Here is a 12,878-nt window from a genome sequence, read left to right on the forward strand (position 1 = left end):
ATAAATGACAAAAAGATTCCAACACCATATGAAAGGACACACTGTCAGCTGTCTCAGCAAATAGACTGGACTACTGCGTGAAGGCATGTAAAGGCACAGAAACTGGGGTAATGAACAGAGATTTCCATACTGTCAGTGTTGTACTCCAGACAATTAGAACACTCTCTTCCCTATAAAATAAGCTGCTTTATCAAAATGATACCTAATATTTATCTACTGTATTGACAAACATAATGAAGCATGGAAGATCACTCTAGAGGATCCCTGTCTCCTTCCCTTCTTCCATTTCCTTCACTGCTCCCTTGTCTAGATAAAACACTAGAGGTTTTTTGCCACTCCCCTCTAGATAACTTATTCCAGCTCTTTGCTCTTCATCTCTTCTTTTGAGGCTTGGTACTCAAAAATGCAGAATATTTGCAGAGGGATCTTGATGTGAGCAGCCCTCAAGTGCAACCTGGTTGCAAGGAGAGATACATAGCAGAACATGTGTGCTGAAAGAGGAAATGCCTGCTGGACTGGGAGCCAGGAGCATCCTTGAGAAGTGCAGTCAGCATCTTTCAACAGCAGCAGGGTGTCCAGAAACCAGAGGCATCCTGAGATACCATCAAGAAGTACAAAACCAAGAAACTTATCATCTGAAAAGATGAAAGAAGTGGAAAAGGTGGAAAAAGGGGAAAACATCCTGAGAAAATAAGGTTCAACAACAGCTATTGGCTGTTCTAACTGCAAGAACAGGAAACAGTGGTCTGAGATGTGAGAAATCATCATCATAATCTACTGGTTCTCCCAGCTGAAAAATAGAAATTAACAGCATCTCTTGGCTGCTGAGGTGAGTGTGTTGTACATCCTGTAATGTCTCTGGGCCATAGAAAGGGCTGACTTTTTACCCAAACTGGAGCTTTATCCTCTGATTATTTCCTGCACTGCTTGTGTTTTTCCTGCACTGCTTGTGTTTTTCCCACACAGGTTGAGCTTCCTGAACAAATTTTCCACAAGATCTTCTAGACAAAACTCTTCAACCCCCATTAGGGATATCTGGCTGACTCCCAGCCTCATGACAAGGCTCATCATTGAGTGAGACTCTGCCTGTTACTAGTCTTCCCCTGGGACCACTTCTGTATTACAGAAGCCCTGAAACCCCCATGATAGAAATCTTCTTAGTCCTGCAGACCAGTTAACCCTTCAGATCATGACAACTACACAGTTAATTTCCTCTGATCTCCTCTACAGATCAATTTCTGTATCCCAGAGCCCTGGAGCTGGGCTTTGCCTTTCCTTGCAACTGCATTAGATCGAACAAATTCACTTTCCAGCACACTCCAAATGCTCAGACTTATTTCTGCAGCTTAAACAGTAATTCTCTGCCTTGTAGGAATCAGAGAACCATTCTTACAGTGCAGTGCTTGGCACTCAACTCAGCAGAGTTCAATCCTCTTGATTTTGGACCTAGTGGAGCTAAATCCCCATGGATTTCCTCTCCTTTTGAAGTTCCTGCATTTTCTCCCTATTCCACCCTCCCACACTGCTTAGAGGTCCTTTCTGTCCCACCATCCCATTTGTGAATTGAGGGTTTAAATGCTGATTCTATTTTTCATAAGCTGGGGACACCAAGAAGAACACAACTGAGTGTGATGAGCCAAATGGTCCTGTTTTAACACACACTTCTCTGTAGTTACACAACCCAGAGGAGCAGAAGCAGTAATAACTTGCAGAACCAAACCCCACAAATATTTCAGGCAGCAACAGAGAATGTATCTACCTTGAAACCCTCTTATATTGTATTAAAGGATTGTTACATCTTGTCTTACAACATGCCTCAGCCCCCTCAGGAATAAAGTGATTACATTCGTTAGCAGCAACCCACAATACAAAGTACCCAAATAAGTCGAATCTTTGAGAAAAACAACTCCGGGGAATAAAAATAACTTTTAAAAAAACCCCTCAAAAATAAGATGTTTTTCATACATTCTATGGGCTGTATGCACCACATCCGATTACATTTTTTTTTGTTGGTTTACTGTATTGTGCTATTAACTTGAAGATATCTTCATGCTGATGGCATGGCTGATCTTGCTTTCACGTTGGCTTGCAAGGGTGATGGTAGACAGCTGTGCAGGGATTATCTCAATGGAAAAATCTCTGGTGAGACCAGAAGGTGCACTGGTAATAGCATGATAATGAGGGATGCTTTATGAGGGAGAGTCTTTTCCCTGACACTGACAGTTAATAGTTCTCAAATAATTCACTCACCTCTTCAATCAGAGGTATCCATCATGGAAGCTGAGGACAGTGGCACCAAAGAGCTGGAGTAACCATCTGAAGCAAGCATTCTAACTTACCATGGGAAAACACTCAGATTGGAAAAGAAATGCAAAAATAAACCAGTGCAGAAAGTATCAGCAAATCTGAGTAATGACTTACCTTCTGCATGGACTTCAGAAATCACATCACACTCTCGGATTAATTTTCTAAGCCCTAATCAGTGATTCCACAAGACGAGCTAGTCCTCCAGCATTGAGAGTGCCTCGCTTTCCAGAAGCAATGAAACATGGCAAGTGCATGGAAAGGCCCTCCTTGTGCAGAGGATGGGGCTTCCTAGGGGGACAGTCTGTGACTTTGCCTTGAAGAATTCAAGCTAGCTAAGCTAGCCTCCTGCTTAGGGAAATCCCATTTCGATGGCATGTTTGACATTCCTCAAGCCACTGGTCCTCAAAAATGCAGTTCAACAGGGGTGTACAAGGACAGCAGAGGAGGCAAGGAACTCCACACCCCAAAGAACACAGCAGTGTGATGTAAATACTATAACTCAGAGCCACAGGTTCAGTTCAAGCTCTTCACAATCCCTAGTTACCCAGGAACTGGAATGCATTTCTAAGATGCAAATCCATGTCATTATTTTTATATGTTTTAGACAAAAATTTTGAAAAGTCGCATTTGTTTTTTACTCACTCTTAAGGATCTACGGTTCTGGTTTTTCTGATGAACATTTTATAGCTGTGTCTTGCAAGGCAACCTCTGGATAAGGACTATGAGAGGATGCCAGCTTCAATCTTTTCCAGTGCTGACGACAAGTGTCTGTACAGTGCTCCTGGCTGAGGAGAAACATCATAAATGGAGCATCACAGCAGACTGAGAAACACAGACATTTAATACCAGTGTTTTCTGCAGCACTCAGCTGCCTGCATACACCTGGGCAAACCCAGGCATTTCCTCCTGAGGTTTATACACCCACTTCCCATTATAAAAACAAGTTCCAACCACAGCTCTCCAGTTTGGTTCCCACTAACTGACCTCTGAAAACAAAATTGTGCAGCTCTCACTGCTTTGTAAGGACAAGGAAAATGTAAACCTTCATTTCTTCCCAGAAATCACATGACAAATCAATAAAATCAGGAAAGGGACAAGTTCACAACAGTGTTCATGAATGATGGAAGTCACTTGGCCTGCATGAACTTTTGAGAGCTGAAAACTGCTAAGGATAAATAATCTCTCTTGATCTCTGAAGCAGAAATCATTGCTGAAATGCCAGTTCAGTGACTTCAATTAGAAAATGCTGTTGGAAGACCTTACCATCCCTCTTTCCTACTAATTAAAATCACCACATAATTTAGCTGCTTTTGCTATCCTTTTTTCCTAATACATTTCGATCAGCAGATGTGTTTAAGTACAAAAACCACCTGATAATACAAAAAGGCATTGGAAAACTAAGCATTAGTTATGTCTGTGACTTGGCCTTTTGGTTTTGCTGACTATGATGTCAATGACAATGTCACTGTCTTGTGAATACACCTTACTGTTTCATTTTAATTGGAAATACCAACTGAAACATAAAGAACCAACTAAATAAACTGTATTTAAATTACAGGTAGACTATCAACAGTCATGTTCAAGATGATGTGCAAAAAGACATAGCCTAAAGTGAGAACCAAGAAATGGTCTCATCTCTAGAGCTCATCCTTTCTTACAGCTTGGATGAACTCATATGCTACTTCTGTTTAGGAATAAATGGTGTACTCTGAAAGCAGGTTCCTAAAATGTCACAGAGGTGGTACAAGTTCCATAGGTTATGTGACAATTTCATGTAGGAAATAGAAAAACAGAAGGTTCCTTTTTTTTAAAGAAAAAAAAAAAACAAACAAAACACAAACAAACCAGAAACATTAATGCAGAAACGTAATTAAGCCTAATTCAAGATAATTTAATTAGCGGTATCATTCCATTCACCTCATCAGGTTCACCAGGAACACAGCTAGTGTGATTTCACCTCTTACCTATACTCTTTGAAAACTGCATACTAACAGAAGGAACTCCACATCAATACAAATAGTCTATCTGTCAAATAGTATCTACAGTATGAAATTAACATGCTGCTAATTTACACATTACTTGTTAAAGACTACTCACACTGAAACTCCGTTCAAAGAAAAGGGTCCAAAAGGTGAAATAGATCCCTGCATTTTTGAGGAAAATCAAGCAGCAGCAATTGGACAGAGTGGCAGACAGTGTAGGAGGGATCCAGCAGCAATGCTGTAAACAGCTTAAGAGTCCAAGCATGCTACCCAATATCTTGTATAAGATCAGAGAACAAAAGCATGGGCAGGATTTCAAGAACATCAGGGACTGCAGGCAGATGACAGCTGATGCAAGGCTGAGGAGGAAGTGCACATTTTAACCTTTGATGAGGAAGAGCTCAGGAAAGACACTGCCCAGAATGAAATGGGAAAAGCTGGACCGGAAAAGTCACTGTACCGCCAACAGCTACTGACAGCACACTGAGCAATAAGGGAGAGAAGAGAATTGCAGAAGGGATCTAGAAGAGCAAATGTAACTGGAAATGGTCTGGTCTTCTTTCATGCTGGAAGAGGTTCAGATGAGCTTATGCTGCTTGTAAAAACAGAGGAGTGCGACATGAGGGTGGAAACTAAGAGAAGAGATGAAAAAGCAATGAAATGGTCTGACATTGTACACAATCATCAGGGTAAGTGGAGGGGTTAGCAAAGGAGAACAGGCAAAGAACTTCTGCCTTGGCTGAAGAATGAAAGGCTTGTAAGAAAGGAGAAGAGAGTACAAGCAATGAAAAAGCTTCTTTTGCCAGTATTCTCTTCAAAACAATTGCTGAGTTCCTACACTGAGAACCGGAGGAAGAAAAAAGGGAATCTCCCAGGAACAAGCCCATGCTGTCGAAAACCTCATTGGGGCTGTAGAGTAAATATTTAAAATAACTTATTACTTCTTTATAAACTGTCATATTTGCTTAGTGCACATGATTTAAGAAATACACAGGTATTTCCCAAAATACACTCCAGTCAATTTAGGAGGAAGTATTTCATACTTTCTTTAGGTGGGAATAGAAAGTTTATATACTCCTCTCTTTTGTATAAGTCATCCAAGTCTTTGTTAATAAAGATTATGAACATTTTTCCCCCTCCCCGCCATTTTTGATGTATGCACAAATTATTTAAAAAACCAACACTGTAACTCTGATATATAAGGGAGCCAATTTAATCACTGGAGATCAACAACAAAACTTTAATTATCCACAGTAAGACAAGAATTTGAGTTTAAGAAAGCGTGACTCTAAAACACTAATAAAGCTGTCCTCATCTTTGAACTGCTGCTATGAGTGTTAAGCATTTCACTTTAGATTAAATATTGCATTCATTCGATGTGCAGTGTTCCTTTGTATGCTGTCTGCACACAGAAAAACACACAAAACTGTACAAACCTGGTTTTAGCCAAAGCTATTATTTTTGCTGTACATTGAGTATATTTTAGCAGCATAAATATTAGTTACTATATTATACAAGAGCAATTGCTCCTCTCTAGAACCATTAATTAAATATGTTCATATATATAAATTAAATGTTCATGTACTTACATTCAATTAATAAAATGCAAAGCATTTACTTCACTACCTTTGAAATATAAATATGTTGAGCTCCACCATTCACCTGGTGTACATGGCCAAGTATTTTAAGTGATGCTGGAAAATACAATGAGTTATAAAGCAAAGATTGACAAGGCTAGACAATGTTAATACTGATGTTGTAATTATTATTTGGGTTTTAATCCTCTAAACCCAGGGGAGACAGGTTTGGTTTAACAGTTTGTCAACAGGACAGTATCTTCGAAAATCAGCTGTTCACTGAAAGATGATGTTTTTCCTCAATACTGAGACTGAATAAGGTGGGTTACATATTTTTCACAATCATTCAATCAATGAATCATCATCATCAATCAAATCCTACGTTGGTAAAGCCCACCTAGAGTTCCCTTGAAATACATTTGTTTTATTTCCTAATGGTGCAAAATCTTTGGTCTGCCATGCTAGAGAAACAGAAGAAGAGAGGAGAGAAGAATTCCTGAAAAAGGGCCAGTCTTATTGAGAAATCAGTTGCAATTAAAGCCTTCCACACACTAGCCATAAAAAACAGACACAAAATTATAGCACACGCAGCAGCGATTTTTTAAAATTGAATATTGGATTGATTGTACAAACCTGTCCTACTGCAGGGAGGCAAACGAGAGCTGGCACTGTGCTTTCTAATATATTTGAGGAACCCACTCATAAAGGGTAGTGCATAGCCATTCACAGACGGTGCTCATGTTTTATTATTAACCAAATCGCTCCAAGCTCTGGATGAAAGCAGAAAGATGTTCTGTTTTCTTTGAGACTTTTCTGCAAGTCAAGCCCAGTGGGGACATGTCTGTCTCTGGCTGCACACCCTGAAGAACTGCATTCTGATACCTCCCTGAGAGCTTGAGCCAAGAAAAGATGATTTGCCTGTGCAAAACTGAGTAGAAAAAATGGTAGACTTAGCTGGGCTAGGTTTAGCCCAGTCTACTGGACGGTGAGTGTTGGAAGAGTGTTCAATACTGTGCATTATCAGGGCATGTTATACTAAATTTCTTTCAAGATCACTGGACTTCACTATTAGTGCAAAAAAGCTGGGTGATGTTGCAGCAGCCCTCAATAATGGCAGTAAATTGAGAGCAGAGTAAAAACCCCTCTCACACCAGGGCATGGCAGAGAGACAGAGTCTGTCCAAAGAGCCACTGTCATAGCTCATACCTGTTTTCATGCGGCAACATCCAGAGGGGGAGATGGTAATTGGGTCTCTTTGTTCATTCAGTTCTTAATCTCTCTGTTGAGACTGACAACGGGGGAGACCATTAGTGTCAGCTCTGCTGGGACTTTCTGTTATTAAGGCTACTTAAGCTTTTCCAAGTAAATTGCATGTGTCAAACTAACAGCACACAGTGATGGGCAAAAAAGCCATTACACAACTATTCTCCCTTTCTATTGATCCACCCAGGTGCAAGGGGGAAGGGAAAGACAAAACCCTGGTGACTTCAGCCAATTCTCTGCAGCTCACTGCTCCTCCCACTCATTATTTTACACTATTTACAGGCAAAACATTAGTCATTCCCTCCACTTCTTTCTCTTAACAGGAGGTTAACGACTGAACACAGAAGTCCCTCACAAAGCTTTGCAATAGTCACTATGCTGGATACACTTTGCTGAATAACTTAAATCTTTAAAAGGTTTTGATTTAGATTAAATTAAAAATTGCTTCTAGACTGTCTTCTGAACTGCCATTATAGCCTTTAGCTCCTATCTGAGGCTAGGGATTCCCAGCACCTTTTAACCACCACTCATTAAAGCAGCAAAGCCATTCCTGGTGCCACGTCGACTATATCTAACCTTACATATGCAAAACCTTAAGTAGAAAATAAGTATGATTCTTGACCCTATTATATCACAGGGAATTTGCTGTTAACTTTAATGATTTCACTCCAACTCCTGGTACCCAGAGAGCTACAAGACTTGTTAATGCTCAGATTTACAAATGGCTTTTAAAATTTAGGCTACTTTTTTGGATCTTGGAATATTTAGTCCGTGGATCTTGATCTATAACACATCAGGCTGAAGAATTCTTCCTGCTAGGTGTAAAGTTTGTCGTTAAAAGCCATTCAGGCACTTTGAGGCAAACAGGGATTTCCACCCTGCAATACAACTCCAAAATACGAATTGTAAAAGGAACAGTTTTTAATTCAATTACAGGTTCCACTGAACTATGGCATTTCTCCATTATATCTTACTTCTCTCTCTTTTGCTAGTTTCTTTACTGCTTTTCAGAAGAAAATAAAATGAGAAAGGGGAGAAACAGTAGAGGGGAAGTTTAAGCAGATAGAACATAGTCCATTTAAAGCTAGGGATGCCAAAGGAAGGACAATTCAGCTGACTGCAAAGTCACTGTAGGACACATACATTAAAACCAGATACTGTGACAGGCTGCAAGGCAGAAGCACCAGAGAATCCTTATGGTTCTTGCAGGAAAACAAACTTTTATATTTATGAACTTACTGGCTGTTTATTTGCTCTCTGTTTAAAAGTTTCATGATGAGCACAAGTAGCTGTGTCACTGTTTCATTAAGTATCCTGACATTTTAGCTGGATGTTTCAAAGAGATTTATGCCCCTCCATCCAAAGGGGGCAAAAAGAGAGGCAAAAAGATGAACAAAGGGCTCGGAAGCACTATGACCGTGGGAATGAAGTGCCTTCCACGTGAAAACAGAAGAGGTCTTTAGATAACAGAATGGACAGCCTAGGAAATGTCACTCAGCTTTCTCTGAAGATGGGGAGTTTTAGGACCACCATGTGTAGGAATTAATTCAAACAAATGAACAGGATGTTAGATTTTTTCCTCTAGAAGAATCTGATGGCCACACTGCCCCACCTCTGCCCCTCACCACCACCCTTCAGGAAAGACAAGGGACTGGGGATACATATCCACAGGTGGCCCAGACCCATTCTCTTCAATGACTGCAGAACATGGTTACAGAGATAGAAGTAGAAGGCTGTCCACACTAGGCACTTAATTTGGAGATTCTAAATATCCCTTTGGAGGAAAACAGTCTCTTTCCATTCACTAAAAGAGAGTCCCAGGCAGATAGGTTGGTTTAAGAGTCAAATATCCAAATTTGAATAGCCTGATGTTTCAACTAACACCTAAAAGACTTGGCAAAATGACCTGTTCACTTTCTCACATTCATTCCAAATCATCATGTTTAAAACATATTAACAAATACAGAAACTATTTTTCTCTCACTTAATTTAAACTAAAAAGCATACTTTTTTCCAAGTATGGGATTCAGCCTTGGTGGCAGTTCCCACTGTACTGACCACTTCCAGTCTCTCCATAAGAATCCAACTCTGAGCAGGTGCACAGACACATCTGGGCAGGCAAGGCAGGTCTGTCAGAAGGCACACCCGCTGTGCTGGCAACTGCATACCTGCTCAGCACACTGCCTGCTTCCCATCTGTGGCACAAATAAAAAGGACAAAGGGTTCAAAATCTGCTAACACAACTGGATAGCTACAACCTCGATATCTGCAAAAAACCCCTAAAAATATCCCAAATACTTTCTGCCTTATTTGTGTTCTTAAGAGTAAACTCCAATAGAAAGAGCAGAAGAAAACAAAACAAAGCAAAACAAAAAAAGTCAGGAGTTGAAAGGAAAATGTTCAAAATAAAATAATATGTTTAATTTAAAGTCTTTTTGTGGGATTTTTTGAATTTTTATACACACTAATTATTTTCAAGGTCTGATTAATTATGTATACTCTGAATAGACATTTCTATAATACAGTCAACAACCATAATTTTTGTTAAGTCATTTGTGCACATGAAAGAAAACCAGAAAACCCATACCACCACTTGATGTTAAGGTCTCCAACCACAACATTTGTCAAGGGTTTTTACTCTAAAACTCTTAGTAAATGTTTAAGGAAGCTTAACAAAGATACTGTCGGATTCCTGTTCCCTGCGCGTCTGCACAGGAGGGCAATTTCCCTTTCACACACCGACAAGGATGAAGCCTCTGTTGACTTAGATGGTGTAATAGAAAATAACAGATAAATGTTTTTGCAAAATGAAAGAGAAATAAAAAAACCCAAATATCTCTGCAGTTGTCAGACTTTTTGATTTCTGATAACAATCTAAACAAGTGCAGTGATTTTAGATGCCTATCAAAGCAGCACAAACTACATGGAATAAGGAAGCCAGGTACTGAGATATACTCTAGCTCTCTCCTGTCTACTCAGGAGTGCTGTATGGCCTGCAGTAATGAAGAAATCTGATTCTTTATTCAGCTGTAGCATAAAACAATGCATATGATAAAAAATAATAAATAAAATTTCCTTGACAAAAGAGAACCATACAGAATTTCTGAAAGTGATTCCATAAACAAAACCCAGTGACTTAATAACAATGCAATTTCAATGTCAATATATTTTTCACAAATTAAGGTAAAAACCATTTGATTGGTCATCTTGATTGTATCAAAAGCAAGAAGGAAAATACTGCCTGAAAGTATTACATAGGAGTTTCCCATATCTTCACTCTCATCTCTTTAAGAGGGAGAAGTGCAGCAGCCAGCAGCAACCCAGGCTGTCACCAGCTGTAGTCCATGGCAGAGGAACAGAGTGACCAAAGCAAAGCAGTGCACTTGTAACCCCACCCCAGCAGTAGAGCAAATAATTCTGAACATCTAATCCTTACCAGCAGCTAAATGGACATGTGGCTGCCTGATGTTTTGCCATTTCAATCCAGGAATAAAATCTCCCACAATTGCAACAGGAAAAAATACATTTCACTCAGCTTCACACCTTCTCAACATGCCCTGAGATTTTACATCCAAAAAGAAGAGTCCTTAAGAGATTTTCTGAGTAGCAGATTTAACTAGCACGTAAGTGAGGCATTGGGAGAAACTGATTTAATTTTAAGAATTAATTTTACACATGATTTTAAAAATGTGAAAGCTTGGCATCTCTGGAATAAAGACACAATCACTTGCAACAAAATATAAACTTAACAGTAAAATTTGACAGTTCTACTTTTTAACCAAAAAGGTGCTATATTTTCACAAATGTCTATTCAGTACAAAGAAAAGTATTAGAAAACGGCTAATTGTTTGGTGTATTTTTTATACAATATGACTGCTACTTCCCAATATTGTGCAGAGCTGTTTTTAGAGGGAATGATACTTCAATTACTTCAATTGTGGGTTTGAAGTAGTTTTATTAATTATTCCAAACCACATTAAACACTGGTTACAATTTAAAAAAACCCACATAAAACATTTTTCTTTCTGATAATTCACTGATTGTTTTGGGGTTTGGTGCATTTACAAGGTTGAGTTTTTTATTTTTTAACTCTAAGTACCCACTCTATGTCAAAGCATACTTTGAAGAAATCTAGTACCAGCTCCACTTCGCTACACAATCTTAAAAACAACATGATTAGTTAATAAGCTTTTGAAATCTTTCACACAGGACATATCAAGTAACTTTTGACACAGTCAACAAATAAAATTCATATTAATGGAGCGCCCATATAATTGAAACATCTGATAAAAACAGCTAAAAGAACAACATTCATTAAAGGGTATTTCCAAATCAATTAAAAGACCTTCAAAAGGATAAAGATCAAAAGAGCAGTAGAAAGCATTTCTCAAATGAAGCTGCACATGGCACAGCAAACACCTGCATTATCATCACAGACACCTGCAAGCTCCAAAGCCAAAGTCCAATCAAGACAGAAGAAAGCAAAGATCACAGTACTGGTGTCATGCCGGCTACTAATCACCCACTATAGAGCAAAACTACCTTCTCAACAGGAGGAAAAAAGAAATACATATATGTACAATTAAATAAATAAATATGTACATATGCCTCTGTATCTATCTCTGCGTGACAGATCTCTCATTAGACACTTTCATCCAAGTACACAAGATACTCTAATTGCTACCTGCCATGGTTTATGAGTGAATTTCAGAGACTTCATTTCCTTGCCTTCCCTGAGAGCTGACAGTTCATCAGGGACACGTCGGCAGAGAATGGGCTCCCCCGATGCTGCAGCGTCCTGAGAGCAGAGGCTCCTGTTCCTGAAAGGTCTCTTCTTAGCACCTGGGGTGTCTCACGTCTTCCCAGCTTCCACCTGATTTCCAAAGAGGCTCACAGTGCAACCCAGCAGAGGGAAGCAGGAGAAGGAACCCTCTGTGCAGCATCATTGAAGATTATATTTAGCCAGTTTGACCTTATGCTCCGTAATTTGGGCAACAAATTACTGGCTCCACTGAGGGTGGGGAAGAAGAGCACATGCCCCAGTGTTCCTGATCCTGCTCTAAGTAAACAAACTAATCCCCTTCTGAACTACTTGAGTCCGAAGCAATTACTTTAGAAGACAAGACATCAGTCAGTCTGATCAATATTCAGACATCTCCATAAGGCCCTTGGATAAACTCTCAGCTATTTCTTTTGTGTTCTCACTGATAACCACCTAATGCACAGAGTTGCTTCTCAGAGTGTGCAGGGTTGTGCACAGCTTTTGACATCCCCAGCAGAAAGAGCCAGCAGTCCCTGGCTGCATCAGGTGGTAAGCGCACAGCAACAGGACCCAGTGCAAACAGAGACAGAGAGAAGGAGAGTTACAGGGAAACAAAAATAAGGAGCATTAGAGGTTCCTGATAAATCTACAGCACTATAAAAGCTGCAGAGACAAGGCACATAAGCTGCTCTGCCTGTCAAAACCTCCTGTAGGGCTACGCTTCTAAGTAGGCAGACAAGAGATATGGTTATAGCTGCTATTCATCAAGCCTCGGCATCACCAACGCAGAGAACAGGAGAGTAAAGACAAAGTTCAGACGTCAACTTAAATTCTGTTTTCAAACTTCAGTCCTTCCGTGTAACATAATATCATAAGAAAAGGGCGCAAACAGTTCATCTGCCAAAAGCTTGTCTAATTACCGCGAATTTGTTTGCTTCACATTTCTTGAATTCCTTTCTCTTGGCAGACAATTGACTAAGAAATACT

At 39.6% G+C, this 12,878-nt stretch overlaps 1 protein-coding gene across 4 annotated transcripts in view; it reads right to left on the reverse strand.

The window, feature by feature from the left end:
- The window catches only part of ANKRD6 (ankyrin repeat domain 6), a 94,766-nt gene that overhangs the window by 42,159 nt on the left and 39,729 nt on the right, over nt 1-12,878 (reverse strand). Inside the window, exon 4 of one of the 4 annotated variants that reach the window (XM_083856750.1) lies at nt 2,950-3,088. The exons of the other annotated variants lie outside the window; for them this stretch is intronic. The gene's annotated coding sequence lies outside the window, so the exon portion shown is untranslated. The remainder of the gene's footprint in view (nt 1-2,949; nt 3,089-12,878) is intronic. 4 annotated transcript variants of the gene reach the window in all.

This window comes from Zosterops lateralis, assembly GCF_965231275.1.
Source record: "Zosterops lateralis genome assembly, chromosome: 3".
In the NCBI taxonomy this organism is placed as follows: domain Eukaryota; kingdom Metazoa; phylum Chordata; class Aves; order Passeriformes; family Zosteropidae; genus Zosterops; species Zosterops lateralis.